Raw genomic sequence first — 27,502 nt, 5'->3', positions numbered from 1 at the left:
ATACAATGGAATATTACTCAGCTATCAAAAACAACGAGTTTATGAAATTCGTAGGCAAATGGTTGGAACTGGAAAATATCATCCTGAGTGAGCTAACCCAATCACAGAAAGACATACATGGTATGCACTCATTGATAAGTGGCTATTAGCCCAAATGCTTGAATTACCCTAGATCCCTAGAACAAACGAAACTCAAGACGGATGATCAAAATGTGAATGCTTCACTCCTTCTTTAAATGAGGAAAAAGAATACCCTTGGCAGGGAAGGGAGAGGCAAAGATTAAAACAGAGACTGAAGGAACACCCATTCAGAGCCTGCCCCACATGTGGCCCATACATATACAGCCACCCAATTAGACAAGATGGATGAAGCAAAGAAGTGCAGACCGACAGGAGCCGGATGTAGATCGCTCCTGAGAGACACAGCCAGAATACAGCAAATATAGAGGCGAATGCCAGCAGCAAACCACTGAACTGAGAATAGGTCCCCTATTGAAGGAATCAGAGAAAGAACTGGAAGAGCTTGAAGGGGCTCGAGACCCCAAAAGTACAACAATGCCAAGCAACCAGAGCTTCCAGGGACTAAGCCACTACCTAAAGACTATACATGGACTGACCCTGGACTCTGACCCCATAGGTAGCAATGAATATCCTAGTAAGAGCACCAGTGGAAGGGGAAGCCCTGGGTCCTGCTAAGACTGAACCCCCAGTGAACTAGTCTATGGGGGGAGGGCGGCAATGGGGGGAGGGTTGGGAGGGGAACACCCATAAGGAAGGGGAGGGGGGAGGGGGATGTTTGCCCGGAAACCGGGAAAGGGAATAACACTCGAAATGTATATAAGAAATACTCAAGTTAATAAAAAAAAAAAAAAAAAAAAAAAAGAACCAATTACCTAGCCGGAGTGAGAAGAGTGCTTAGTGCCTGCGGGAGGGAGAGGAGCATCCCTGAAAGAAAGGCCTAAGTAAGACCAGGGCTTGGAAGCATGTTTGTTCTGCCCAGAAATAGGAATGGGGGGGAGTACAAAAGGATTCATAGAATCCCATCTGGTGAAAACAGGACCTCTAAGCAGCCTGTGGGTGCCTCTCGGAACTGCCTGTGCAAAGGACACCTGGCTGGAATAATTATCCCCAGGCGCCTATCACTCTGTGGCTGCACTGTGTTCATGTTGGGAATTATCTCCCGTCACACTTCCATGGCTGAGGGAGTGTTGAGCAAACTTCTGCCAGTCAGAGAAGGCTATCGGGCAGGAAAATAGAGATTCAAAAAGTTCTCTAGGGATGAGAAGGTCCAACTTCAGCCTGGGCTTCCTAGGAAAATGTCTGCTGGAACAACGCAGTCAAAAGAGGGGACGTGAGCTCTAAACTTACTTGATCTTTCTGTGAGGCTGTGGAAAATTCCAAGAAGATGAGACCAGCAAACATGAACAGTGACCCAAAAGGACAAATCAGATACTTGGTTCTCCATACATTGTGGCACAATGGTCTGTCAAGTGTATTGGACTATTGTAAGCAAAATAAAATGCCAGGAAACAGGTTCTCTCCCTTTCCAGAAGATCTTGCCAGGGTCAGAATCACACAGGTTTCAATTTTGGCTATGATATGTAGAGTCTGACCTGCCACACTGGGAAATCATGACTTCATAAATCTAGTAGATGCCCATAACGCCATTCCGTTCTCCACACTGCAGCAAATGACCCCGTCAAAGCCTGACCACCACATGGGAAGCCACAGTGCTCACCCAGCATCTCAGATGCCTCAGTTTTAGGAAAGATTATATAGACAGCATCGTGTATGGGAAATAGCAACCCCCAACCTGACCTGGGAAACCCTGACGGGCGAAATGAAGCTCAACACTGAGGCGTCTCAGAGTCTAGTTGAAAGTAAGCTTGTTGGTTTATTTAATCTGACAATAAAAAGTAAAATTACCTACAAATATGTTTATAAATAGTTGAATTATGCATCCAACTTTTGGCTCAAACTTCTATCCAATCGGAGTGCCACCTAGGGTTAAGGGACCAAAAAAAAAAAAAAAAAGTTAAAATTGAGTACTTGAGACATGCTCATACCGAAATACTATTTGTTAATTACAAGGAAGTACAAAGCAGTGACATGTTATTCACATTATTTTATTTTCCATCACATCTGGCAACCCAAGTGTAGCTTTCAAAAAGTGGAGAGAAAGAGCTGCTCTCTAAAACAGGACAGTAAATATTCTGCCAAAAGTCCTAGGACTCTTCACTAACAGCAGAATTTCAGAACACCGACAAGTGAATTAACCATAAAAATGTACACATTGTTTCCTTAGGCAGGTTTCTACAAACTTTCCAAAGCATTCCAATAATTTATTTTGTCACAACATGGCAATTTGTATAGTATAAAAACAGAACCAGGGTGAAAAGAAAATGTCATTTCAAATATTTCCAAATGAGCTTTCAAAGGGATCCCATTTACCTCAGTGTCAAGTAAGCGTGCTTTAAAAACGTTTTCATATTATTCACCTAAAGATTCTCTTGTAAATAAAATTAAAATTGGCTGTTAAGTCCCAGAGGGAGGAGCTCTGCGGAATTCCTTGAAGAAAAGGCACATCCAGGAGGCACGTACAGCATCATTCATGTAAAGTTCCCTTCCTAACCAGTCTCAGACAAGTAGGAATGTCCTCCTAGTCTCGTTCTCAGGATGGTGAGTAACCCTGCCTTCCCATTCATTCACTGGCTACTCCTCTGAATCACAGAGGCGCGGGTTAACCAGGATTTTATACAATTAGTGCTCTGGAGAGCATTTTTAAATGCAAAGCCATAAGAGGAAAGTAAAAACAAATCAAAGTTAATTGTGACTGGCTGGGACAAAATGCTTAAATCAATATGAGGGTGGTTCATCTGCTCACTTCCCCATTACCTGGGAGATGAACACCTCCTGCTGTGCGTGACTCTTGACACAGATTTAGGGCGGCTTGCTCCTAAGGCACATGCTAAGGAAGCCCAGACTTTCTCTGACTGTTTCACTATCCTCTCTACACCTAATAACTGATACATTTGTTCATCCTTTGTACTCTTGTTTGCGCACCATTGTTCACAAAGTGCACGTGTAGGCTAGGAAAACACAACCAGTTTGAAATCAAAAAGCAGAGCTTCTCCTAATGCAGTCATGGAGGCAGGGCTACATGCCCAGGAGCCTTCCTCAGCTAATCTCCTCACTCACTGTGATTTTTCAGAAACTCCGAAGAGTAAAAAGGTGACTCCTTTAAGTAACCCAATTTTGAAAAAAGAAAAAGTTTTGGGATTCAGACATCGGAAAACAAAGGCCCACACCTTCCAAAGTATGAGGTGGTGAATCCTTTAAAGAAAGGGATGTTCTAAAACCCAGATCCATGTCAGTACCAAGGTGTGCAGTTGTCATGGGCAGATTCCTCTTCAAGGTCAGAAACTCTGGCTTTTGAAGGGCTGAGGATTCTTTGATATTGTAGATAAAGACAACAGCATCTGTAACCAGGTGGGTTATTTTTCTAAAAATGTCCTTCACCCTGACTCGGAATACAAATCCTGGAAGACATACCAGCAATTGCAAGTTTATACATATCTCTGTACTAAACCGGGGCACCGGATCTACATAGTTCCACAAGGGACAATGTATCGGTAAGTACAGCGTGGCTTTACTGGTGAACTTTCTGGTTACTCAACTTGCACGCACTGACGCGCACTGATGCGTCAATAGACTGGGATGGGCCATGGAGGTGATCCGGCTGGTAGCAAGAACATTTGAAGGATGGTTCTCATTGTTAAGCCTGAGAAGTAAATAAAGGCAGGAAAGGCCTAAGAGCACAGCGCACTGAACGAAGGCGCTACTGGGAAGCTGAGATGGTACAGGGAAATGTGGGGCAACTGAGGGCTTTGGTCTGATTGCCACTGACTTGGCTTGCGTCCCACTTACCTCTCAGGGTCTGCTTTGATTCTTCCCGGGTTGGAAGGAAACATTCGTGCTCAATAACAATGTTGTGATGATAGGAAACGTGGGATTTAAGATACATTTTTTTTTAAAGAGCACCTTTAACCGATGCTAAAAAGCCACCAAGTGTTGGGGTAGAGGGTAGTTACCTAGCTCAAGGTTTTATTCAGTGGCGGTTCCACTTTTTCACTCACCGCCTGCAAATCAGCATTTTCAGTGGACAAAGGGCTCAGAAGCGCCTTATGATTGCCTCTTTTCAAATGGTAATGGCATCCTAACTCCTCTGCCAGGTTTTTCTTACCAGCGTACAAATTGCAGTTTACAAGGCTCTGAGGGGGGAGAAAAATCTTAGCTGAATATCTTTTTTTTTATTCGACAAACTGACATGTAAATTACCCTTTAAGTGCTCCACTCTAGGGCTCTGAACATCTCCTAATTGTCACAGTCAATTGTAGCCAACAGTCTCTTCAATCCCAAGCGCTTTGACAACAGGCACAAGGATCAAAGCGGAATCAGCTCCCTGCAATATCCTTCTGTTTAGGATGCTACAAAACGCCCGCGAAAGGAAAGGTGTAAGGGCATTGCAGTAGAGGAAACTTGAGAGTGGCGAGCGTTACAGTAGTCATTTTCTCCCTCTCTACAGCGACGCTGCAGAAGCTGCTGTGATCTTTAATCACATGTACAGAACAAATACACGAACCTCCTGGGCAATTAATACGCTCTTAAGATTATACTAATAGTGCAGCTTTACAAACAACTCTGTCTCCGTGGCTTAGGAAAGCTATGACATACTTAGGGGATAGCAATCATTTCATAGCAGCTTAAGCGTCAGAAACTTTTGGCAAACACACTCCATACCTGGGCAGAAATTCCAAAGCACAGTTTCATGACCTCAATGTCAGGATTCTCTCTATTCCTCCAGGTCAAATGGAACATTGAAAATTCTGGAGGGTTTGTTGCTGTTGTTGCTGCTGCTGCTGCTGCTGCTGTTGTTGTTGTTGTTGTTCATTTTGTTTCTGTTTTGTTTTGAAGTTAACCCCTAATCTTCCAGCTAGAAATGTGACACCAAAAAAAAAAAATGTAAAATGGTGAGGGCTAGAGAGGTGATGACTCATTGATTAGGGGCACTGGCTGCTTTCCCAGAAGACCCAAGTTCAATTCCCAGCAACACGTCAGGCTGCTAACTCCACAGCATGGGCTCCAACACCCTCTTCTAGCCATCAACTACACTCACATATGTGTGATATGCACACAACACAGATGCACACACATGTGCACATCAATAAAAATCAATTTAAAAATATTTGAAGTGTAATATAAAAACCTATTTCAGAAGAATGATGTTCCCTTTACCAAGGATAGCTTAGTCCTTACTGCTTTAAATTGAAAGTGAATGAATTCAGAGTCATTACTGATACTGGATTTAAAAAAAAAAATGTATCTACCTAGATCATTGATTAACAAACTATGCCAATTCTGTCTGCTGTTACTAACTTTCAAAAAGGATTTTTGTTTTGTTTTGTTTTGTATTTTTGTGTTTTGTTTTTTATAAGGGAGACACATGTCAGTTTAGCATTGTGACAATAGAGTTAATTATTCCGTGGATGGTACCTACTACAAACCTTAAAAATAACCTGGAAGTAATCTTATCAGAAAAATAATAAATGGGAAGCAATCAAAGGTGCACAGACACTCCCCACACACATCTTGTCATGTACCCAGGCACTGGGCACATAGAGCTCATAAAGTCACACGGTGATTGACAGTTTTCCTATGATAAGGGGGGGAAAGCACATGGCAAACACCCTAGGTTCCTTTCTCAGCCAGCGAGTTCACTCGAATCGCCCTGTAGAGAGCACCAGTCTCCGTCCAGTTTAACCGTGACTTCTTCTCAGGTTTGATTGAAGAGCTTCGCAGAAGGGTCTATTACAGATTGAGGAATGAGCCATTTCACATCTGAAGCTCCAAAGTGCTACTTGTGAAGCGTCTTTGAGTGCATTTATTTCACACGTGAGGCTTTCTGCAAAATCAATATGGGCATTTTTCAGTTTGACAAGTCAACATGAAATATCACATAATAATAGAAAAAGAAAAAAAAACAAGACTTGTACATTCAGACACACAGTACAGTCATCTGTGACGAAGCTTCTAGGTAGTCCTCTCAGGTATCCTTGGGGCTGTCTAACCAGTGTTATTCTGGCAGCTCAGCTAAAGAATGTAGAGCTTGCAACCGAGGCATCATCAGCCTCCGTGCTTCATCCTACGGGATCCAACCGTGGCCTTTGCTTCTAATCTAAGAGAGATATGGAGGGAGGGTGGGGGAAGGGAGGGAGAGGGGTATGGAGCAGGGGAAGGGGGTAGGTGAGAGAACCTAGAAAGGGGAATTATTTAATAACTTGTTTTTAATTCGCACATAACTATAGGACAAGACTGAGTACTCTGGTCACCCAGAGAATGGTAGGAATGCACAGCCATTATATGTAGCGAGTACTAGCGCAATAATGGACGTATCCATGTTGACAATCTTTGGGTAAATTTCAGGTCTCTCTGGCCTCCTGCATAAGCTTAGAGAACAGGCTTAAACTTAGAAAATCTATGGATTTTCCTAATTGGAAAAAGTGGCCTTAATTCCAAGGCTTACCTTATAAAACCTCGAGAGAATTAAAGGAGATGATTCATAGCTTGCTTTATAGAAAACACTTAGTTGTTTGGAACTATTGAAGTTGCTGTACTTTTCTTGCAGCTCTCTGTGAGCATGATAGGTTCTCAGATAACACTTCTTTGACTGTTTCCTGGACCCTTTCCATATAGTTGATCGTCCCAAAGCAGAGTTGCAGAGACTCATCGATTTAGCTAGTCGAATTAGCTATGGCCCTAGTCGAGGACAGTAGAGTTTAGGAATAGACCCCTCTAGCAAGTAGGCTGTCTTCTCAACCAAGCTTGCTGGGGTGGGGGTCCTCTAGGAAAGAAAAAAGAAACAGATCTTAGGTTAGTTATCAATTCAAATAATGAGTGAGGAGAGACTCGTAGAGAAATGTCCACCTGATTTTCCCTCATGTACCAGTATGTCAAAACTAATGACGAAATGAAATTCTCTTTCTATTCCCCACCATTGGTTGCCCTTAAAAACGGAAAGCCTCCCCAGGGATGGGTTCATGTTTAGCTAAACAGGTCACTGTAATTCTGCACTCCTCGCCACATTTGTCTACAGCCAATCGCAACTTGACCAATTTTAGCATCTAAGCATCTGCAGTTAATTATCTGTGCTTGGACCAACTAATTTGTAGATTACTTGAAACATTATAAATTCTAAGTCAGCTGTCTCCACCACTCAGCACAAACCTAGAGTAGGTAAAAACATACATTTACAGAAATAAAACATCATGTTAATAATTAAGGTGAGAAAAACATCATTATGAAATACAGTTGAAAATTTAAAACTCTTGCCATACGTTTTTAAGGTCAAATGACTATATAGAAATTTTGTTTTTAATTAATGCAACAACACACATTAAAAACCTTCATGTATGTTATACTGCTTAGTTTTAGCTACCCCAGTTATTTTTACTTCATTATTAAAATTAAGGTATAGCTCTCACTCCAAAGACACACTAAAATACTTTATTATGTACTGATGTAAAGTTACAAGAGCAAATCGAAACAATTTCCTTCTTTAAAAGGGTCATTTCCTCAAATTTCTTACTTTATTTGATTTGGACTCAAATATATTTTAGCAGGGAAACAAGTTTATAATTGATCATTAAATTCCCAGATTGGCATATAAAATCCTACTTAATATGAAATGTACATGAAGCACGCTAATGCCAACCGTTGAACAACCCTAAGGCATAAAATACATACATTAGGCCCCTTAATAGCAAAGCAGGTATCCAAATTTGGGGGGGGGGGCAAGACCTGCAAGAGATCACACAGAAGGACGTATCCATCATGAGTTTGGGTGACCACTGTTACCATGATGATCACCATGGCAACGCCACCCATATGCCATACTTCACTTGCCATGTCAGAACATGGCGGCTATTAAGATGTTGACAGTGGGTGGCCATATGGAGAACACATTTCATCATCATGTCGTGACATTTTAACTGGGTAGAGAAGCCCACCAGCCTATCAGTACCTCGCCTCTCTCTGTAACTATACCACGTGTGTGGTGTTCGTTTTCCAACCGGGACACCGAGTACTCTTAAATATATTCAGTCAAATAAAAAGGTTACGAGAGCTCTGTAGTATCATAGCCCCAATTTCAGTATGAATTCTGTATGAATTTTGCCTTGCACTGTAGTGGCATTAAGGTCCTCAAGCACAGCTTCGAAAGGTCTAAGAACTCTCAACTGGTACCCACTCAACAAAACCGTAACACTGACGTGAACTTTTGCCTCTTATAACCGCTTTTAAATTTCATTACGTTTACTGGGGCGTGTGACTGCACATACAGAGTTAGGAGGTCAAAAGACAACCTGAGGGAGTTTATTCTGCCGTCATGCAGGTCCAGAGGAGGCTCTGACACAGGTCATCAGGATTGGTGCCGCTTAGACCCTAACCATGTCTTTTAAAACTCTCAATGAAAAATTCCATAATGTCTTCCAGTTGCGCGCGTGCGTGTCTGTGTGTGTGTGTGTGTGTGTGTGTGTGTGTGTGTGTGTGTGTGTACTTCAATGGTTTTCTTACTGTCATTAGGGTTTTCTGCCTCAGCACCTTTCTGTTTCTGAATTTAATTGTAAACCTCATTACTCTAGATGATGAATTAATAGTAGAAACACAGCCCGATCATAGAACATGTTCATAGTGTGTACAAGGCCCTAGGTTGTCTCACCGAATCACAAAAGAGATTCCGAATGATACCTGGCTGTGAGGTAATTCAATTGTACCATTAGAATGGCTCTTCCAGTCCAGTTCATTGCCATGGCGGGTACAGGTACCCAATCCTACCGCTGGAGCTTGGTGGGCTTACTTGTTGGTACACAAGTACCCTTTCCCCAAGAATCCACCAGGAACCAGAAATCCATCAGAGTGGGATGTAGTCCAGTGGGTCTCCACCTGACTCGTGATAAACACTTAACAGATAGGCCCAGGATTCTGCATGTTCCATCCAGGCACCCATAGCTGCTGTGAGATCATGCTTGCAATGCTTGTATTATGCCCAACAGACAGTATTTATTCTGTAGCCTTTCTCCCTGTCTGGCTCATACATCCCTTTCGCCTCCTCTCCCTGAGCCATCGAGAGGATGCTATGGATCAGAGCTGAATGCTCAGTGAACACCTTGCCTAGAAATTATAAAAGCTTCAATTCCAAACGGACTAACACATAACCTGACATGGGAGAGATTCCACGTGCAAACACAGATGAAAACCAAGGGGACTCATGAAACCCAGACTACAGAATTTCACTTCTCCTCTGAGAGATTCGACAGTGAAACTACAAGAATACCACCCTTTCCAGGTGCTCTGCCATAAGGTTGTAACAACACACATTGCTACTGGGTAAAAAACCTATGAGTTCGCTAAGTAGTCAGCGACCCAAAAAGAAAAAAAAAAAAAAGAAAGAAAAAATCTTGAGGCTCATTAAGACAAAAATACTTGACCCCAAACCAGTCTAGTTTTCAGTGGTTTCATTATTTCCATCACAGCACATCAACAATATCTTACCAAACTCACTGTCTTTGGGGCTGACTAATTTCTACTTTGAAAATTTTGTTTTTTTCTTGACTTCATCTTTGACCCAGACCAGTTCTGCTGCAAAATAGTGTCTTTGCTACAGGCCGGGGTAGCCGCTTCCATGAAGTCCCTACAATAATATAACCTAGAGAAGACCTGAACCAAGTTGACAGTTGACATGCCAATTTGAACGAGCAAATTCTCACAAGGTCTCACCGCTAAATGAAGAACTACAGGCAATCAATGGCTGCTTAGAGAGGAGGAATTGGTCTTCCCCTGATAGGAGTCTCATATTGGTCATCCAGTACCAATTGATCAGTCCTAAAAACATACAAGCAAGACTGAATGGTCTCACCAGGTTGTGTTTATATGTGTATGCATACGTGTAACAACAATAATGAAGGGCGAGAAAGGAAACAGTGGAGACACGTAGCAGGATAAAGAGGGGTTAAAGAAGAGGCAAGGGAACAGTGAGAGAGGGAGTTAGTCTATGGCAGTGGGGGACTCATTATATTATATACATGTCTGAAATGTCATTTCAAAAACCTATTTTTTATAAAAAACATTAATAAACGTTAATAATATTTAAAACAATTTTCAGCATTCTATCGTAATTTCCCACACTTTTTTTCAAAGCTATGTTACAAAATGATTATTTTTGCATGAATGATGGTCACAGTCCTTTTCTGAAACACACTGAATGATGGTTACATTCTGAAACACACTGAGCAAATCTATGCCTGTTTCACACACAGGCAAGAGACTAACGTTTGCCAGGGGACTGAATGAGATGTAGGGGAGAATGAGAGGCAGGAGAAACTAGTTCGCAACCCTGTAGCCACTACACGGACCGAACCCACCAAGGGTAAAAGCGGAGAACTTCTATTCATGTAAGTGTGCAGGATAGCACAGCACAAGGAACTAATGGACATGGTATATTAATTAAAAACTCTTAAAACTTTTCCTCTGTGTATATACTCTAATCACTCTTTTGTTGTCATTTTGTTTTGTTTGAAACAGGGTCTCTCTATGTAGTCTTGGTTGTCCTGGAACTAACAATGTAGAGCAGGCTGGCCTTGAAGTCAGAAAGCCCACTTACTTCTGTCTCCAAAGTCCTGGGATTGAAGGCGTATGTCACCATGCCGGGCATACTCTAATCATTTCTAGATGATCATTTGCTTTTAAGATTTACCCCCATAGCCCGTGTATCTTATTGGATTAAGTGTAACAAAACCCTTGAAAGCCGATGTGAATTTAGAGTTTTGAATAATACCAACATTTTTATTAATAATAATTACCTATAAGTAATATATACCGGGCACTTAAACCATCTCTTTAAAGAGCAGTCATACTGGTTAAATACCCATTTCCCTCTGAGATATGAGGAAACTGATGCTTGGAGAAACTAGATAACTTGGCTAAAGTCATGTGCTAGAAACTTCTGGGTTTTTAACCACACAGTGCTCCTGTATCGTGATGCACTGCTGTGAGCGTGACTTTAGCTCTCTTACAAACCTTCTCATCTCCAGAAATGAGAGTCCTCTTGCCTTGGGACTACTAGACTGCTCAACAGGCCCTGAGTAGAAACCATATCTTGGTTATAGACACTGGTTTTGATTGTTTTAATGTGGGAAGCGGTATGACACTGGACAAGGGTGGGCTATCATGAGATTAGATGAATGCTCAGAAAAAAAAGACAAGCAGAACAAAGGGGTTGCATTAACAAACTGGTCTGTGTTTCTCTTTCTTTATTCCATGGTTCTCTCCCACCAGATCAGAGTTGGCTTGCCAAAAAAAAAAAAGCATCCATGCAATATGATAATGCAAATTTAAAGCAAGTATAAGGGAAATCCAGTCAAGAGAGAACTTTTGGAAGAGCCTCCCATACTTTGCAGGAGTAAACCATAAATTTAAATCTAGCATTCAGACAGACTACGTGGATAGAAAAACACGAGTCATTGCATACATTCCAAAGTCTGCAAAACAAAGAACAAAACGTTTGCCCAGGAGAAACACAATTAATCCTAGCTATGAGACAATGAGGAAATTTATCTCTGTAACCCTCCTCAAGAAGTCAGGATACAAAACAGAGCAGTCACCTCCATGATATCACCCCAGCAGTACATAAGGTGATGTGTCCCATCGGCAACTTATGACTCAGCTCATTAGTAAAGAGCAGCCACGCTGCGCTTGGTCAGAATGCAACTGTGGAAGTTCTTTGAGAAGAGTATGCTAATTGTCTGAGAAAGAGAAGAAAAGACCAGGTTGGATGGAAGGGACACAGAAAGGATGCATGGTACAGACATCTTGCACAGACTTGCTGGACTGCAGGTCCCCTCGTAGTCTGAAGCATCAGGCCCTACCTAACTTTTTTTGGAGAACAGACCAGCAGTGGTTTCTGCTATCAGACCCTGATTGTCAGGCTTTCCTGATTAGAATGATGAAGTGAACTAATCCACCTAATCCTGAAGAACCATCCCAACAGCCGTATGTCCAAACATTTTAACTAGTATCAGACAGAAGCCCCACCCTCCCTAAGAGTTGTAGAGAGTCTGAAGGGGTTCTGATTATAACATCTGTCACCCACACTGTGTCCCAGGGCTAATCAAGCTAATCCAGTTAGCTAGGAAGGTCTCTCCAGCATCTCTCACTGTGGTGGGCGTCCTTCCACCCTAACCTTAAGTTGGGAAGCTGGGTGCTCAGTCGAAGAAGAAAAGCTTCTACCTCTCTTGGTATGAGAGGATCTTTCCTCAGTCAAGTGTCAACAAAGGACCACACTTCCCTGCACCATCCACCAGTCGGAATCTCAGGGCCTTACATTCATCACAGAGTGCTAGCTATAAATAGCAGGTCTCTGCTCAAAGGCACTACAGGTGTCCATCGGTACATCACCCATTCAATAAGCTCACACCTACTTACTAGTCTTTGTTATTGTTTCATCACATACCAGGGATACCTGGATGCATGCATGCATGCAAGACACAAACAACACTTCCTTTGTGAGAGTAAACACTAAGACATATCAATATTTCGCATAAAATTTTTTACAAGTTATAGTTTTCTCCTTAAATTGAGACCCCTAGTAAGAAACGAAACTTTAAGTCAGCCATGGTCTCCAAAAAAGTATCCACCATGCACATAAATGTTTCGGGGTCACTGAATTGAGAATAGGACCCCCGTTGAAGGAATCAGAGAAAGGACTGGAAGAGCTTGAAGGGGCTCAAGACCCCATATGTACAACAATGCCAAGCAACCAGAGCTTCCAGGGACTAAGCCACTACCTAAAGACTATACATGGACTGACCGTGGACTCTGACCTCATAGGTAGCAATGAACATCCTAGTAAGAGCACCAGTGGAAGGGGAAGCCCTGGGTCCTGCTAAGACTGAACCCCCAGTGAACTAGATTGTTGGGGGGAGGGCGACAAGGGGGGGAGGATGGGGAAGGGAACGCCCATAAAGAAGGGGAGGTGGGAGGGGGATGTTTGCCTGGAAACCGGGAAAGGGAATAACACTAGAAATGTATATAAGAAATACTCAAGTTATTAAAAAAAATGTTTCGGGGTGAGAATATTTAACCAAAAACTTCTTATCAAACTTCTAACAAACTTTTCTTTTGGCAAAAATAAGCTGCTATAAAATTGCAGTTTAAAGTCCTTAATCTGAATTCTCTCTCTCTCTCTCTCTCTCTCTCTCTCTCTCTCTCTCTCTCTCCCTCCCTCCCTCCCTCCCTCTCCCTCCCTCCCTCCCTCTCTCCCTCTCCCTCCCTCCCTCTCTCTCTCTCTCTCTCTCTCTCTCTCTCTCTCTCTCTCTCTGTGTTTATTTTGTTCCTTTAATATTTTCCTAGCGCTATCGAACTTACAAACTCTGGTGTGCCTTTAGTTCCTAAAGAGATGACCCTGCCCACATCTGCAATAAAAGACATCCTCACTTTTTCTCCAGACACCAGGCCCAGAAGCCTCTGGAGACCAAGCAACCATGACTCCAGCAGACAAGATAGGCACTGTGAGATACAGCGCATTCTTCAGAGGAAAGCTGGCACACAGAGGCAATGCCTTCTCTGGGCCTCAGAGCGTGCAGGACCTCTCTCAATGCCTGGCGACTGCGTTTGAAGTGTTCTCTTACAGTCTTCAAATTAAATCTTCCTTGAGGTCTAGTTTGATGTTAGGGAAATAGTGTGTAATTGACCACATTTCCTCCCCGTTCAAAAAAAAATTAGCTTTCAGTAAAAATCTCCTGGGAAATACACAAACATAATGCAAACATTTTCCCATCTCACGATCAGACCTCAGATGCCCCTTAAAGGCAACAGATACAGCAAATAGCTAGAGTTCCCCAAACAGCTGCCCAGCAGTGAATCATGCATGAGCTAGAACTCTCCCAGTCCACAATAGCCAACTCCATACTTCATGTCCTTTCTCCTGGACTACAAGAAATGTAAGTATCCAAGAGAGTTTGAGAACATGTATGGAGAATGTGGCATATTATTGTCGCTCCGGGTTCCATGAAGTCTTTTCCAGTATTTATTTACAATTCTGAGTTTTTTGAGTACAACACTGAACTTCTAAAACAACACCTACAATTTATACCTTGTGTACACCTTCAGCACGCCTTACACTGAGGCAGAGGGCTATGTGTTTGCAGCGTCTCACAAATTGTTTCTCTATATGCGTTTACACTGGGCGAGCACTTTATCTGTGCCAGACCCTGTGCTGAACTCTATGAGCAGAACAGACTGAGTCCCTGAAAACAAAAAATACAACTGTCGCCAATTCGTCCCGGTATTTTATGCACAGACTTCTGCAAGACTAATTTAAGCCTGTTTCGCTAAAATCCAATCCCATAACTCCCTGTTTTGCCAACAGAGTAGGTAAACAGCAGCCAATCACTATCCTCTCCAAAATAGCCCGCCCGAAACTTCAAGTACTCAAAGTTCTAATCTCTTATTAAAAATAAACCTTTCTCTGCTAAGAGATTACATTTGATGCATGAAGCAAGCCAGTAAAATGTTTTTCTATGTCATCACATTGTCATTGTTATGAAAAGATAGAATATGAATTCTCAACCACAATAGAAGAATAAAGCAAAAGATGACTCGTGCAATCAGTCAGTTTCTTAGACATTAATCTGCAGTGTATTACTGATACTGCTATTCTAAGAAAATAAATATAACAGAACAATTATCACTTGTATTAGCCGAGTGAAAATAACTAACCGTTCTCCACGTCTATGACAGAGCTGAGAGCCCTGCCCCCAGAGAAATCGAGACACACTGTCACGGAACCACATTATATCCCTTAAGAAGACCATAAAATGTGTCCATCATTCATTCATTGGCATTGAACTTGTGCCAAAACTATTAAGAATACATATTAATAGATCCTCCAAACGTGTAGGAACGAATGCTGAACAAAATACAAAATGAGACTGCTACTCGTTATTAATTTGTCTTTTATAAATGATTAAGGAAAGCATGTGAGAAAAGTGAAAGGGCAATAAATATTGTTTTATCACAAACTTGGGGGTTCCTCGCACTCTGTGCATGAACCGGTCAGGATAGAAATATTTATAATTACCTATGGTTAGCATACCGCTGCTTAAATGTACGACTATGAGTGTGAAGGCAATCTCCTTGACCTCCTATCTTGGCCTGCCTAGGAATTCCTGTGTTTTCCTTAATCAACTGTTTTACTGTGTGAATCATGCTGTGCGGGTCAACTTTTACCAGGATAAGTGACCTCTCCCTTACTCTAAAACATGCTTACATGCATATGAACAGCATATGTTCAGGAAATATGATCAGAGCTGCTCTTTAAGGGCTTTTTAAAATCTGAAGCCTGTGTGTTGGGATAAATACATGTATATATAATATAATATTGCATATATATATAAAGCTAAGGTAAAATGTGTGTTATTTGGCAGCTGAATTTGACATGAAAATATAAAAGGTTTGGGCAACCACATATTTGGAAATAGAAATCTTTCCTTAAAACATGGCTTTGGTTTTTAAACATAGCTAAATTTCTGGAAACTTCAATTTGTTAAAGACAGCCAAGACTTCAATCATATTTAACATATTCCTGGGGTTTACATATAGTGTTTCAAAGTAATAAACAACATGTTGTTTGGAGCGGCAAGAAGAAAACTGAAGCAAGCACTTCTTTAGGAGTAAAAGCTCCCCTTTTGAGAATAGTTTGGAGACTAGCTCTTCTGTTGGTGAAATGACAAAACACAATTCAGCAAACAAAACATGATGAGCTCAATTCAAGTCAGTAAACATTTTTAGCTGGCTTCGCTCCGGAGTAAGAATTTTAATGTAATGATACTTTCAACAATGCATCCATTAAAATGGAAACTTGAGGGGCGAAACTTGCCTGACTCTTAATAAGAACAACGGTGTCAAATTTGCACTTCAGAAATCAGAAGGGATGCGATGACACTGATTGGAGAATTTTTAAACTCTCAGAACGGTTCGTGGAAATGAATTTACATTTACTCAGAAGCACTCTCGAATGCACTGACCACACGGGCCTGATTCACTAAAAAAGAATTTCCTCCTGTAAGGTAAGATCTATCTGTACCTTATCTGTTCCATAGAAACTGTCCCTTGGACATTATAGAAAAGGCTATAAATCCTTTTCATGCATTCCCTCGTTGGCTCAAACGTAAGTACCGACGTCTAGAAACGTGCTACTTAGTAAAAACAAACACTGTCCAAGCCTCAGAACATGAATCAAAGTTAACCTGTCTGCGGATAGGAAAAGAAGCCAGTTCATGGTTTCCTTCTTTCTCTTCAAACAGAGCCTGATAAACAGAACCACTGTCTTACAAGCAACTGTGGGTTCATACCCAGATAACTCAGAGATCCTTACCTAATAAGCATCCGAATATCTCTCTCCGACAACTAGTATTCTCCAACATCCCCCACCCCCATACTCTTGCTAACTTTTGAGATAAGACTTGGGTAATCTAAAACACAGAAATTCAACTAAAAGTGCAAAAGTTGGTGAGGCTGAACCCCTTTCCTATTTTCTATTTCGAAACTCATATAGAAGAGGAGGTTGGAGGCACAGGGTTTATCGATGGTTCTGGTGGAGTACACTTCCACAGGCTGCTGTGGTCTACTTGTCCCTTCCCCAGGGACCATCCCATGCCTCCTCAGAGGACCTTCCCCTAGAGACCCTACCTAAGAGTCCAGACCCTTCTCACTTCCTACCCTTTCCCGTTTGATAATTTCCCCTCATGTTTACCATCACTGAATATAGTCTGTATTTTATCAACTTAATCTTTATTTCTTTCTACTCAAGCATCGGTCTGTTTTTTTTCCCCTTTGCTAAATTACCAATATCAAAGCGAAGTCTGGCACAGATAAGACTACGAAAGTTAATCATGAATAGCAATAGTATTCACATTACTATTCCTGTCAGCCTGACATCTACATAGGTGCTAGGGGTTTAGTTTACATGGAAAGCACATTCTAAGCTTGCCTAAGACCCTGGCAAAAAAAAAAATTCAAAAGTAATAATAAAGGGTTGATAGTCTGATCTGAAGATTGAAGGAGCCAGAGGATATCCCACCATAACTGACATCCGCATGGGCCTGTGTGACTATTACATGCCTTTCACAGGTAGAATAGTGGGGAAAAGGGTAACTCAGAACTCACAGTAAGTGGTCAGTTCTCAAGAGAAATGAACCAAGCCTAGCATCGTGTTGCAAGTTTGCATATCATCTAAGGACCTCAAACATCAGTCACTCACATGCATTTTTCTTCATCTCATACCAGGCCCTGGGATTCAGACGGGGTTCTCAAGATTTGCTTTTCGACAGAAATGAAGACGAAGTAGTGCCCTATAACTGTCATTTGTCCACTTCTGTTGGAGCAGAGAGGAGGAAAAGAAATGCCCTGAGTGAAGATAATGATAAAGCCAGGCTGGGTGACTCATGGCTGTAACCGTAGAACTAAAGCAGCAGAATCTCTACAAGTTTAAGGTCAGCTTGGGCTACATAACAAAACCAGGCCAGTCTCCAGCAAAAGGTCTGTCTCTACATCCCCACCACGACCATCCACCCCGCCCCCAAAAACGGATAAAGGAAAATTGTTGTGCATTATTTTGTTAATTTGATTTAAAGGAGCCAGTCCTCTTCCACCCTCCTTTTCCCCTCACTCATCGCTGTCCTCTTTCCTCTCCTCACCTCCTCTCCCACTCAGTTCCCTCTCTCTCATTTTGTTTCCCCTTCTGAGTGACATTCACACATCCTCCCTTAGGCCCTCCTTATTACCCAGTTGCTTTGGGTCTGTGGATTGTAGCATGGTTACCCTGCACTGTATGGCTAGTGGCCACTTACAAGTGAGAAGATTTTCTATCTGTCTTTCTTGTGTCTGGGTTACCTCACTCAGGATGATATTATCAAGCGAAATTTTGCCTGCAATTTTCCTGAGGTCTTTGTTTTTAATAGCTGAATAGTATTCCGTGGTGCCGATGTAGGTACTTTTATTTGGTTATAGTTTGGTTATATATTTTATGGCTTTCATCCTCCTTTTTGGTGATGTTTTATTTTGTTTTCTTGGTTGGGGGGGTTGTTGCTATGTAGTCCCTTTGTTTATTTTTTGAGAAAGAACTTAAAGTTGAGTGGGTGGAGAGGGGAAATGGATCTGGAAGGACTTGTAGAAGGAGGGGAAGAGAGCAAGAGAAAAAATTCCTCTAACAGGACCATACCTACTCCAACAAAGACATACATAACTCTAATAGTGCCACTCCCTATGGGCATATGGTGACCATTTTCTTTCACCAATTTCTATATTAGTTAGGGTTTCTATTGCTGTGAAAAGGCACCATGATCACAGCAATTATTATAAAGGAAAGCATTTCATTGGGGCTGGCTTACAGTTCAGAGGTTTGGTACATTATCATCATGGCAGGAAGCATGGCAGTCTATAAGCAGACATGGTGCTGGAAAGAGCGCTGAGAGATCTACATCTTGATTCAAGGGCAGCAGAAGAGAAAGAGATGCACTTCCTCCACCAAGGCCACACCCACTACCTCCTAATAGTGTCACTCACTATGAACCTATGGGGGCCATTTTCTTTCAAATCACCACAGAACAGAGGGTAGTGGAGGCAAGAAGAGAGGTGAAAAAGGAGGAGAGGGTAGGGAAGGGATAAGAAGGGAAGGGAGAAAGAAAGAAAGAAAGAAAGAAAGAGAGAGAGAGAGAGAGAGAGAGAAAGAAAGAAAGAAAGAAAGAAAGAAAGAAAGAAAGAAAGAAAGAAAGGAAGGAAGGAAGGAAGGACAGACAAAATAAAGATCTTTGCAGTATTTTCCAAAAGAGCATATTGTTATATGTGCCCTAGGTTAGCAGATGGTGTTAAAAATTTTTGCTAATAAATTTCAGGATAAAACATTAAAAGCTAAAAATTGAACAAATCATAGAGCTACAGATAAATAGGCATGTGTCAGAACTTTAAAAGTACACATTTAAAGATGGTTCAGTGATTAAGAGTGTTCGTTGCTCTTCCAGAAGACCAAAGTTCAGCTTCTCACATCCGTGTTTGGTAGCTCACAACCACTTGAAACTCCAGCTCTAGAGGATTCCATGCCCTCCTCTGGCTTCCATGGGGACCCACACACATGACAGATACACATAAACACACACACACACACACACACACACACACACACACACACTTGAATTTTAAATCTCAACAACAACCAAAAAGAAAGTACACATCCTAAAGGACTAAAAAGTTTTACCCTGTATAATTTTATGGCTATTTTTTATATTTCAGTTACTAGGAAAAATGAAAGCTACATGAAGCTAGTATTTACTGCTCTCATAGATGCATGTTACAGTCTGGAAGAAGGAAGTGCACTGACAGTGAACATGTTGATTTACATGACAGTGAACATGTTGATTTACATGAGAGACACCTTTTCCAGGGTTAGCAGGAAGAACTAGAACACAGTGGTTAGAAGTGGAAGGTTTCATAGTCAGACAGACTTTGACCTGGATTGCAGCTCAATGCCCAGCAGTAGGGAGACTGAAAGGGAAAAAAAAGTATATATATATAATTACATATATGTAATTTGCCTTCTTGAAAGCTATGTTCTCATCTCTAAAAGGAGATAACATACCAATTTCTCTGGTTTGCCATTAACAAAATTTTAGATTTCATACATCTAGCACATAAAAGCCCTCAATTTGAAAAACTGTGGCTGGGCACTGGAAAAAATTTCCTGAACAAAACACCAATGGCTTATGCTCTAAGATCAAGAATCGACAAATGGGATCTCATAAAACTGCAAAGCTTCTGTAAGGCAAAGGACACTGTGGTTAGGACAAAACGGCAACCAACAGATTGGGAAAAGACCTTTACCAATCCTACAACAGATAGAGGCCTTATATCCAAAATATACAAAGAACTCAAGAAGTTAGACCGCAGGGAGACAAATAACCCTATTAAAAAATGGGGTTCAGAGCTAAACAAAGAATTCACAGCTGAGGAATGCCGAATGGCTGAGAAACACCTAAAGAAATGTTCAACATCTTTAGTCATAAGGGAAATGCAAATCAAAACAACCCTGAGATTTCACCTCACACCAGTGAGAATGGCTAAGATCAAAAACTCAGGTGACAGCAGATGCTGGCGAGGATGCAGAGAAAGAGGAACACTCCTCCATTGTTGGTGGGGTTGCAGACTGGTACAACCATTCTGGAAATCAGTCTGGAGGTTCCTCAGAAAATTGGACATTGAACTGCCTGAGGATCCAGCTATACCTCTCTTGGGCATATACCCAAAAGATGCCCCAACATATAAAAAAGACACGTGCTCCACTATGTTCATCGCAGCCTTATTTATAATAGCCAGAAGCTGGAAAGAACCCAGATGCCCTTCAACAGAGGAATGGATACAGAAAATGTGGTACATCTACACAATGGAATATTACTCAGCTATCAAAAACAATGACTTTATGAAATTCGTAGGCAAATGGTTGGAACTGGAAAATATCATCCTGAGTGAGGTAACCCAATCACAGAAAAACACACATGGTATGCACTCATTGATAAGTGGCTATTAGCCCAAATGCTTGAATTGCCCTAGATGCACAGAACACAGGAAACTCAAGACGGATGATCAAAATGTGAATGCTTCACTCCTTCTTTAAAAGGGGAACAAGAATACCCTTGGCAAGGAAGAGAGAGGCAAAGATTAAAACAGAGACTAAAGGAACACCCATTCAGAGCCTGCCCCACATGTGGCCCATGCATATATAGCCACCCAATTAGACAAGATGGATGAAGCAAAGAAGTGCAGACCGACAGGAGCCGGATGTAGATCGCTCCTGAGAGACACAGCCAGAATACAGCAAATACAGAGGCGAATGCCAGCAGCAAACCACTGAACTGAGAACGGGACCCCCGTTGAAGGAATCAGAGAAAGAACTGGAAGAGCTTGAAGGGGCTCGAGACCCTATATGTACAACAATGTCAAGCAACCAGAGCTTCCAGGGACTAAGCCACTACCTAAAGACTATACATGGACTGACCGTGGACTCTGACCTCATAGGTAGCAATGAATATCCTAGTAAGAGCACCAGTGGAAGGGGAAGCCCTGGGTCCTGCTAAGACTGAACCCCCAGTGAACTAGATTGTTGGGGGGAGGGCGGCAATGGGGGGAGGATGGGGAGGGGAACACTCATAAAGGAGGGGAGGGGGAGGGATTAGGGGCATGTTTGCCCAGAAACCGGGAAAGGGAATAACACTGGAAATGTAAATAAGAAATACTCAAGTTAATAAAAAAAAAGAAAGAAAGAAAGAAAGAAAAAGAAAAACTGTGGCTATGGTAAATGGCAGCTACCAAAAGGAACCAGGAAAACACGTTTTGGCTGCAGGATATAAGAGAATCAAGTCTCACAACCCAGTTGGGAAGCGTCCTCCTTGTGGGCCAACTTCGTAGCACCAGAAAGTACCATGAAAACTGTACGGGAGAAAAACCATCAGTGGTCTTACCTGGTGCCGGATCCTGAATGCTGTGAGATTAACCTGCCAGGCAAAATGTACCCACTGGTGCAATGGTGGCACAATGGTTAGGGGGTAGCTAACTGTTTTCTGATTGGATGAGGCCCACTCCACAACAGGGTGTTTCAGACTTGCTGTAATGGTGGTGAAAGTCCCATAGCTGGGGAGGCCATTGGCACTGGTTACTGTTACTGTTCTGAGTGCTCTTCTCCGTATTTATGCTTATGCTCAGAGACCTGTGATGTTCTCAGCCATGGTCAGGGAAGCTTTATCCTACACTGAGCAGCAGTCAATGGGATGATGTCTAAATGGTCAGAGTGCTGAAAACAAGAGACAAGGTTTCAGCCCTAAACAGGACATCTATATTAATCCCAAACCACCAAGCTTGGGTGGAATTAGGGAGGAGGCAAAAGAAAGTATCTAAGAGCTAGATCCTAAGAAGATCAACACTACATAGATGTCCAATCATGACCTCACAGCAACTGTAGTTTATTATCCAAGATCTATACAAGATCAATGCAGCCAAAATCCAGGCATAAATGGGTAGATAATATCCAGGTTCTGTCTCATACCAAGGAGTAGACAGTGGCTGGGAGAGGGAAAATCATTCTTTGCTGAGGATAAAACCCACTGGTCTGTCTCCCATGCTCCAGAGGCTGGCCCAACACTCATGCACCTATGGGCAGCTATACCTAAACTTAGTACACTTTTTTTAAGGAAATGAAGTTTAGGGGAATAATGGGGAGGATATAATGGCAGTGTGAAGAATAAAATGGGGCTAGAGATGATCATGTTTTGTTATAAACATGTTCAAAACTTTAAAAAAATTTAAACCACAAAATTTTCTAAAAAGGTGATTTAAATTAACCAAATATGGTATTAGCATTAAATTCCCCAAATTTAGATATAAGCAGTCAGGGGAAGCAGCCTGGCAATAGACTATAAGGAAATATTAAATTTGATTAAAAAGGCAGCTTAATTTCTCGGGTATTGATTGGGATAATAACTATGATGGATCTGTATCCTGTTTCTAAGGGCATTATGGCTTGCTCTCTCCTTTCCTAAATGACCAATGGTCTCCAGAGGCAGCTCCTGAGACGTAAAGCCTGTGATTCAAGTAACAGATGCTACGGAAACCACCTGGTTCAGCAAATGCTCTCAGGACGGGGAAGACAAGGTACTAATGCTGCCATTTAAGGTAATACAAACTGCAAGAATGCTGATTGAGTTTATAAAAGGTAAAGTGCCTAACGCAGAGGAACAAGCAGTTGCGTCTTAAAGAGATTCAATTGAAATGTATCACAGTTAAATACCAAACCAAGACGCGAAGAATAAAAAAGCTACACAAATAAATAGCAGTTATGCAGAGACTTTTAAAGCAAGCTGCTTCGACAGTAAAAGGAAATCTTCATGTTTATGGAATAAGATCATATAAAATGAATAGGAATAACAAGATTAGGCTAAAAGAAAAATGATCCACGGTGAACTCGAAATCCACGAAATACTTCAAACAATGCTACAGCTCCTTCTATGACTGTCACACTTGGTCTTCTTTGATTAGAACAAAGTTTTTAAAAGTCCGGTTGGCACTGTGGGATTTGATAAGGAAGAGACACTGACTGGCTGTGTCCAAGTCACAACCTTGTCACAACCATTGTGCTTTGCTAACCTGTAAAAAGGACCCTTGAGTCTGTCTGTGCACACCCCGAGAAAATGTCGCAGGCGGAGAGGAAGGGAGAAACCATGACCTTTCATTCTTTTCCACTGTTACAGTCATCTAAGTGTGTTTGCAATACAGGTGCAAGCTGGTTCAAGACAGCCTAGGAGTCTACCTTTGTGGTAATGTGTTGAGTCATTGGTGCCTTTGAGAAAGCCACTTCACACAGCCAACCACAGGAGGACTCGGCATCTTAGAGAAAAATGAAGTCAACAAGGTATTTCCAAAGTGCCACTTCCGCTACCTAGGAGGAGCAGAGCATAGCCTGTGCTGTGCAGCTCCCCTTGACCCTGATTTTCTCCTGCTTGCCCATTAGCACAGATTAGTTTACTGCTCCCGTTGTCCCCAGACACTAGGTATAAACATCGTGAGCCAGTGGACTGTAACAGAAACAAGCCTTGATGGCAATGAGAAGTAGGCTAGGACCAGGGACGTAGGGGAACAAACAGAACAGGGTGTTAGACCAGGGTAAAACAAACAAACAAACAAACAAACAAAAAACAGGTTCTAATGTACATGGAGGGCATCCACGTTTTCCAAACCAAAATTCACATTTGTGGCACATAGCTTGACAAGTCTGACTGTTCTTATGAGAATGGCAGCATAGACTATTTACAGCCTAAGATCGCCCTGCAAAATCTCAGCTACCTAAGCATCGCGTCTGTAAAGACCCTGAGCACGCGAAGTCTAGCAGAACCGACTTTAGAATTCTGCAGCACTGGCTTTGCACAGAAGCTGGTCTATTAAGTCACCTCCTTCTCTACGTAGGTGCCCATGGTTTGACACAATGAAGGTCTCCCTGGTTCAAAGGCTTGCGGTAAGAATAGCAGGTGATAACTGAAACAGCTATTTACAGTTGAACAGAAAAGCATGCAGCACTGTCAGATTAAATTGCTTGCCAAGCGTTCCAAACTGGTTGGCCTGGGCCTTGCAGGAGTACTGACTTCCTACACAGACTTTTCAGTCAGAGAAGAGACACTCTGAGGAAGCCTGTGAGATCTCGCCCATGCCTTCAGTCTTCAGAAAGTCTGAAAACTAATCAATGAATGTTTGCTTGCATCCCCTTAATTACTTGTGTCATTTCTTGTCAGGCTCCCTCAGAATGACTTCCCTGAGAGATTCTAATAGAAAAGAAAGGAAAACGGAGTTTGGTGATCCAGTAGCCCCTAGCACCCCAACAGTATAAACCATGAAAAGGAGAGATGCGAAAATCTAAGACTTGGGGGGGGGAACACCCTTTGTTTTTTCTATCAATAGCAAATAAAAGTTATATTTTGCCAATAACTATAAATTAATAGCACCCCAAGCTTAAAACACACACACACACACACACACACACAGAGAGAGAGAGAGAGAGAGAGAGAGAGAGAGAGAGAGAGAGAGAGAGAGAGAGAGACCACAAATAAGACTAGAGCAGCCTGTATGTGATGTCATCTTCATAAAGCCTGGATATGCATCAACTCTGTTGTGGTACCAAAGAAACTTCAAACTTGCAAAACTTATTCCCTTTCAGATGAGGAAACTGAGGCACAGAAGTACAACCAAGGCTGACGCTTAGCCGTGACTGAGTCGGGATGCGACCTCACTTCCTGCAGCTTGCCAATGAGGCTATTCATCCACCAGATGTGGGCGTCGAACTCCTCAGGTCACTGCCAACGCCAACACCCTTCAGTGCTGGGCTGATTGATTGTTTTGTAATCTACTTACTTGTATTTTGGCTCTCACCTAAAGGTAAGGCTGCCAGGTTTGACATATTTCTAGCCCTTAGAAAACTGACCTGACAGTACAACCCTTCTAAAACATTTACAGAGACAGTGTTCTGAGCAATTTACAGAATTTAATAAGGGGATACACTCTGAGCGAGGCAGAGGGCAGCCTACAGACAGCCAATCTGAACGGATGCACGAGAGGGAAGCATTATTATTTTTAACTTCCAAGATGTCATTGCCAAGGAAGATGTATGCCAAATGTTAACAGGGGCTACTAGTTTGTTTTGTTTTGTTTTGTTGTCGCTGTTACTGTTGTGTTGGTTTGGTTTTGAAGACCTCTGGAAGAAGAGTGGAGAGCAATGACAAAAGGGACACAAGAAGAGATGTGAGGCATTAAAACAGATGGAGATGAGAACATATAAGGATTAATTATTCACAGATAAAGGCATCTGATGTGTCTCCTCATGAACAGCCTTCCCAGTATCTAATAGCCCGGATCAAATCCTGGATGGATACTCTAAAACTAGAGTATATAAATTAAAGTATAAAATGTAAATACATATTAAAAATTCTACAATCGCTATAATGTTTCTTGTTCATTATTACCATGGATTTTATCAAACGCCAGCATATGACTTATAAGAAAAATAACTGTGTGGCTCCAATAGTGATGAAGAATGACAGAATTGTTATAATGGAGTAGCTCTTCATTGATGTCTGAACATTCTGTGATCCAGTGTTGCCCACTTTACATAAGCTATAAGTCAGAATTAAAATAAATAACAAAGGGGACAAATACTGGTTCAGGGGCTACTGGACAACTTTACTATAAATGTGTAGATTTAGACAAATTCCCACGCTACTGAAGCTTTAATAGAGTCTCACGCTATCAGATAAGCGGTGCCCTTCAGCTGGCAGCGACTTGGTCTGCATTGCTGAAGATCCATAGGCACAGTTTAACAGGCTCAATTCTGAGCTCGCCAATACCGTGTGATCTTGTACTGCCACGTAACGTCTCAGTGGCGGTGTCACAGCCTGAAAAGAATCTCACTATTTGTTCAAAATTGTCTAGTGAGTCTGAGCTGACAGGTTTTCAGGTGACTACACTGGTTTCCAGCTAACACAGTGCAAGGCACAGGAAGAACCTTCTGAGAAGGCAGCTGTCACAGGCAGTGTGGTAAGCTGTGAAGGTAACACCCTGATTCGATTCAGAGAGCCTAAGTCGAAATCTGTTTCAGAGTTTCGTGTTTGGATGACCCACGAATGGGCTGGTTCCGATTTCTTCTTTCGTTTTTTTTTGCAAAATGAATGTCATAACATTGGTTCTTGCTGCTGTTATAAAAATTAAGTGAGGTAATACACATAAATGCTGAGAGCACTGCCAATTTTCCCTACGCCTACAAGTCCTTGCCTCTTCATCCATTCACTTATTAAGGCTGTGCATGGAAATATGGGAGAAATAGAACCATTCACTCTTGTCTCAATAAAAATAGTTGACAGGAGGAGAAAGAAAGAGAGATTAGGATGAAAAGACAAGAACCCAAAAAAGAGAGAAAATTGGTGCCTGGGGATGGAAAGAAAAGGGAAAATTTTTCCTTTAAGTCTTTAAACAGGTGGTAGTCTAGCTCACAGACAGTAGAGTGCTTGTCTAGCACACGTGAAGCCAGGAGTTCAGTCCCCGCTAAATGAAGCTCTACCTGCCTGTGGTCCCAGCATTGAAGTGGGAGGAACAGCAGCTCAGGACTTCTCTGCTGTCTAGCCACTAGCAAACCAACTTGGCTGTATGAGCCTCGTCAAAACACATAGTGGCTCTTCAGATATGGGCTTTCTGTATGGGCCTGGTAACATGAGTTCTCCTTCCCAAAGGGGATGGAGAAAACAAACTTCAGAAAGTTGTCCTGTGACTTCTACTTGCCGATTACATACATACATCATATGCACACATACACACACAGGAAAAAGAAGTAGAAGCAGAAGCAGAGGAGGAAGGAGGAGAGGAGGAGGAGGAGGGGGAGGAGGAGGGGGAGGAGGAGGTAATAATAGTAAACAAAACATTTTATTCCATTTATCTATTTAATGTGTATTGGTGTTTTTCCTTCACACATATCTGTGCACCTTGTGAATGTCCCATGCTGGTAGAAGCCAGAGAAGGGTGTCATATTGCCTGAGACTTCGAGATACAGGTGGTTATGAGCTACTATGTGGGCACTGGGAATCTAATTCAAGTCCCCTAGATGAGAGACAGTGTTTTTAACCACTAAACAATCTCTCCAGCCCTAAAGTATATTTTTGAAAAGCAGTCTTTATTTTATTTTTGGTTTTCGAGGCAGGGTTTCTTTGTGTAGCCCTAGCTGTCCTGGAACTTGCTTTGTAGACCAGGCTGGCTGCAAAGTCAGAGATCTGCCTGCATCTGTCTCTCTACCAGGCCTGTCCAAACAAGCTTA

At 42.0% G+C, this 27,502-nt stretch overlaps 1 long non-coding RNA gene across 10 annotated transcripts in view; it reads right to left on the bottom strand.

The window, feature by feature from the left end:
* Window positions 1-27,502, bottom strand: part of LOC147995453 (uncharacterized) — a 51,176-nt gene that overhangs the window by 4,152 nt on the left and 19,522 nt on the right. The window contains exons 2-7 of one of the 10 annotated variants that reach the window (XR_015684313.1): window positions 6,584-6,901; window positions 5,661-5,962; window positions 4,801-4,993; window positions 4,137-4,271; window positions 3,309-3,539; window positions 1,931-2,001 (exon numbers count right to left, since the gene is read on the bottom strand). This is a non-coding gene — a long non-coding RNA (uncharacterized LOC147995453). Of the gene's footprint in view, window positions 1-1,881; window positions 2,002-3,308; window positions 3,540-4,136; window positions 4,272-4,800; window positions 4,994-5,660; window positions 5,963-6,583; window positions 6,902-27,502 lie in introns of those variants that run through there. The other 9 variants (XR_015684316.1, XR_015684314.1, XR_015684318.1 and 6 more) reach the window with 9 other exon arrangements.

This window comes from Rattus norvegicus, chromosome 3 (assembly GCF_021556685.1).
Source record: "Rattus norvegicus strain SHRSP/BbbUtx chromosome 3, alternate assembly SHRSP_T2T, whole genome shotgun sequence".
Lineage (NCBI taxonomy): Eukaryota > Metazoa > Chordata > Mammalia > Rodentia > Muridae > Rattus > Rattus norvegicus.
The sequence above is the reverse complement of the archived record's forward strand: the minus strand, read 5'-3'. Positions and strand labels throughout refer to the sequence as shown.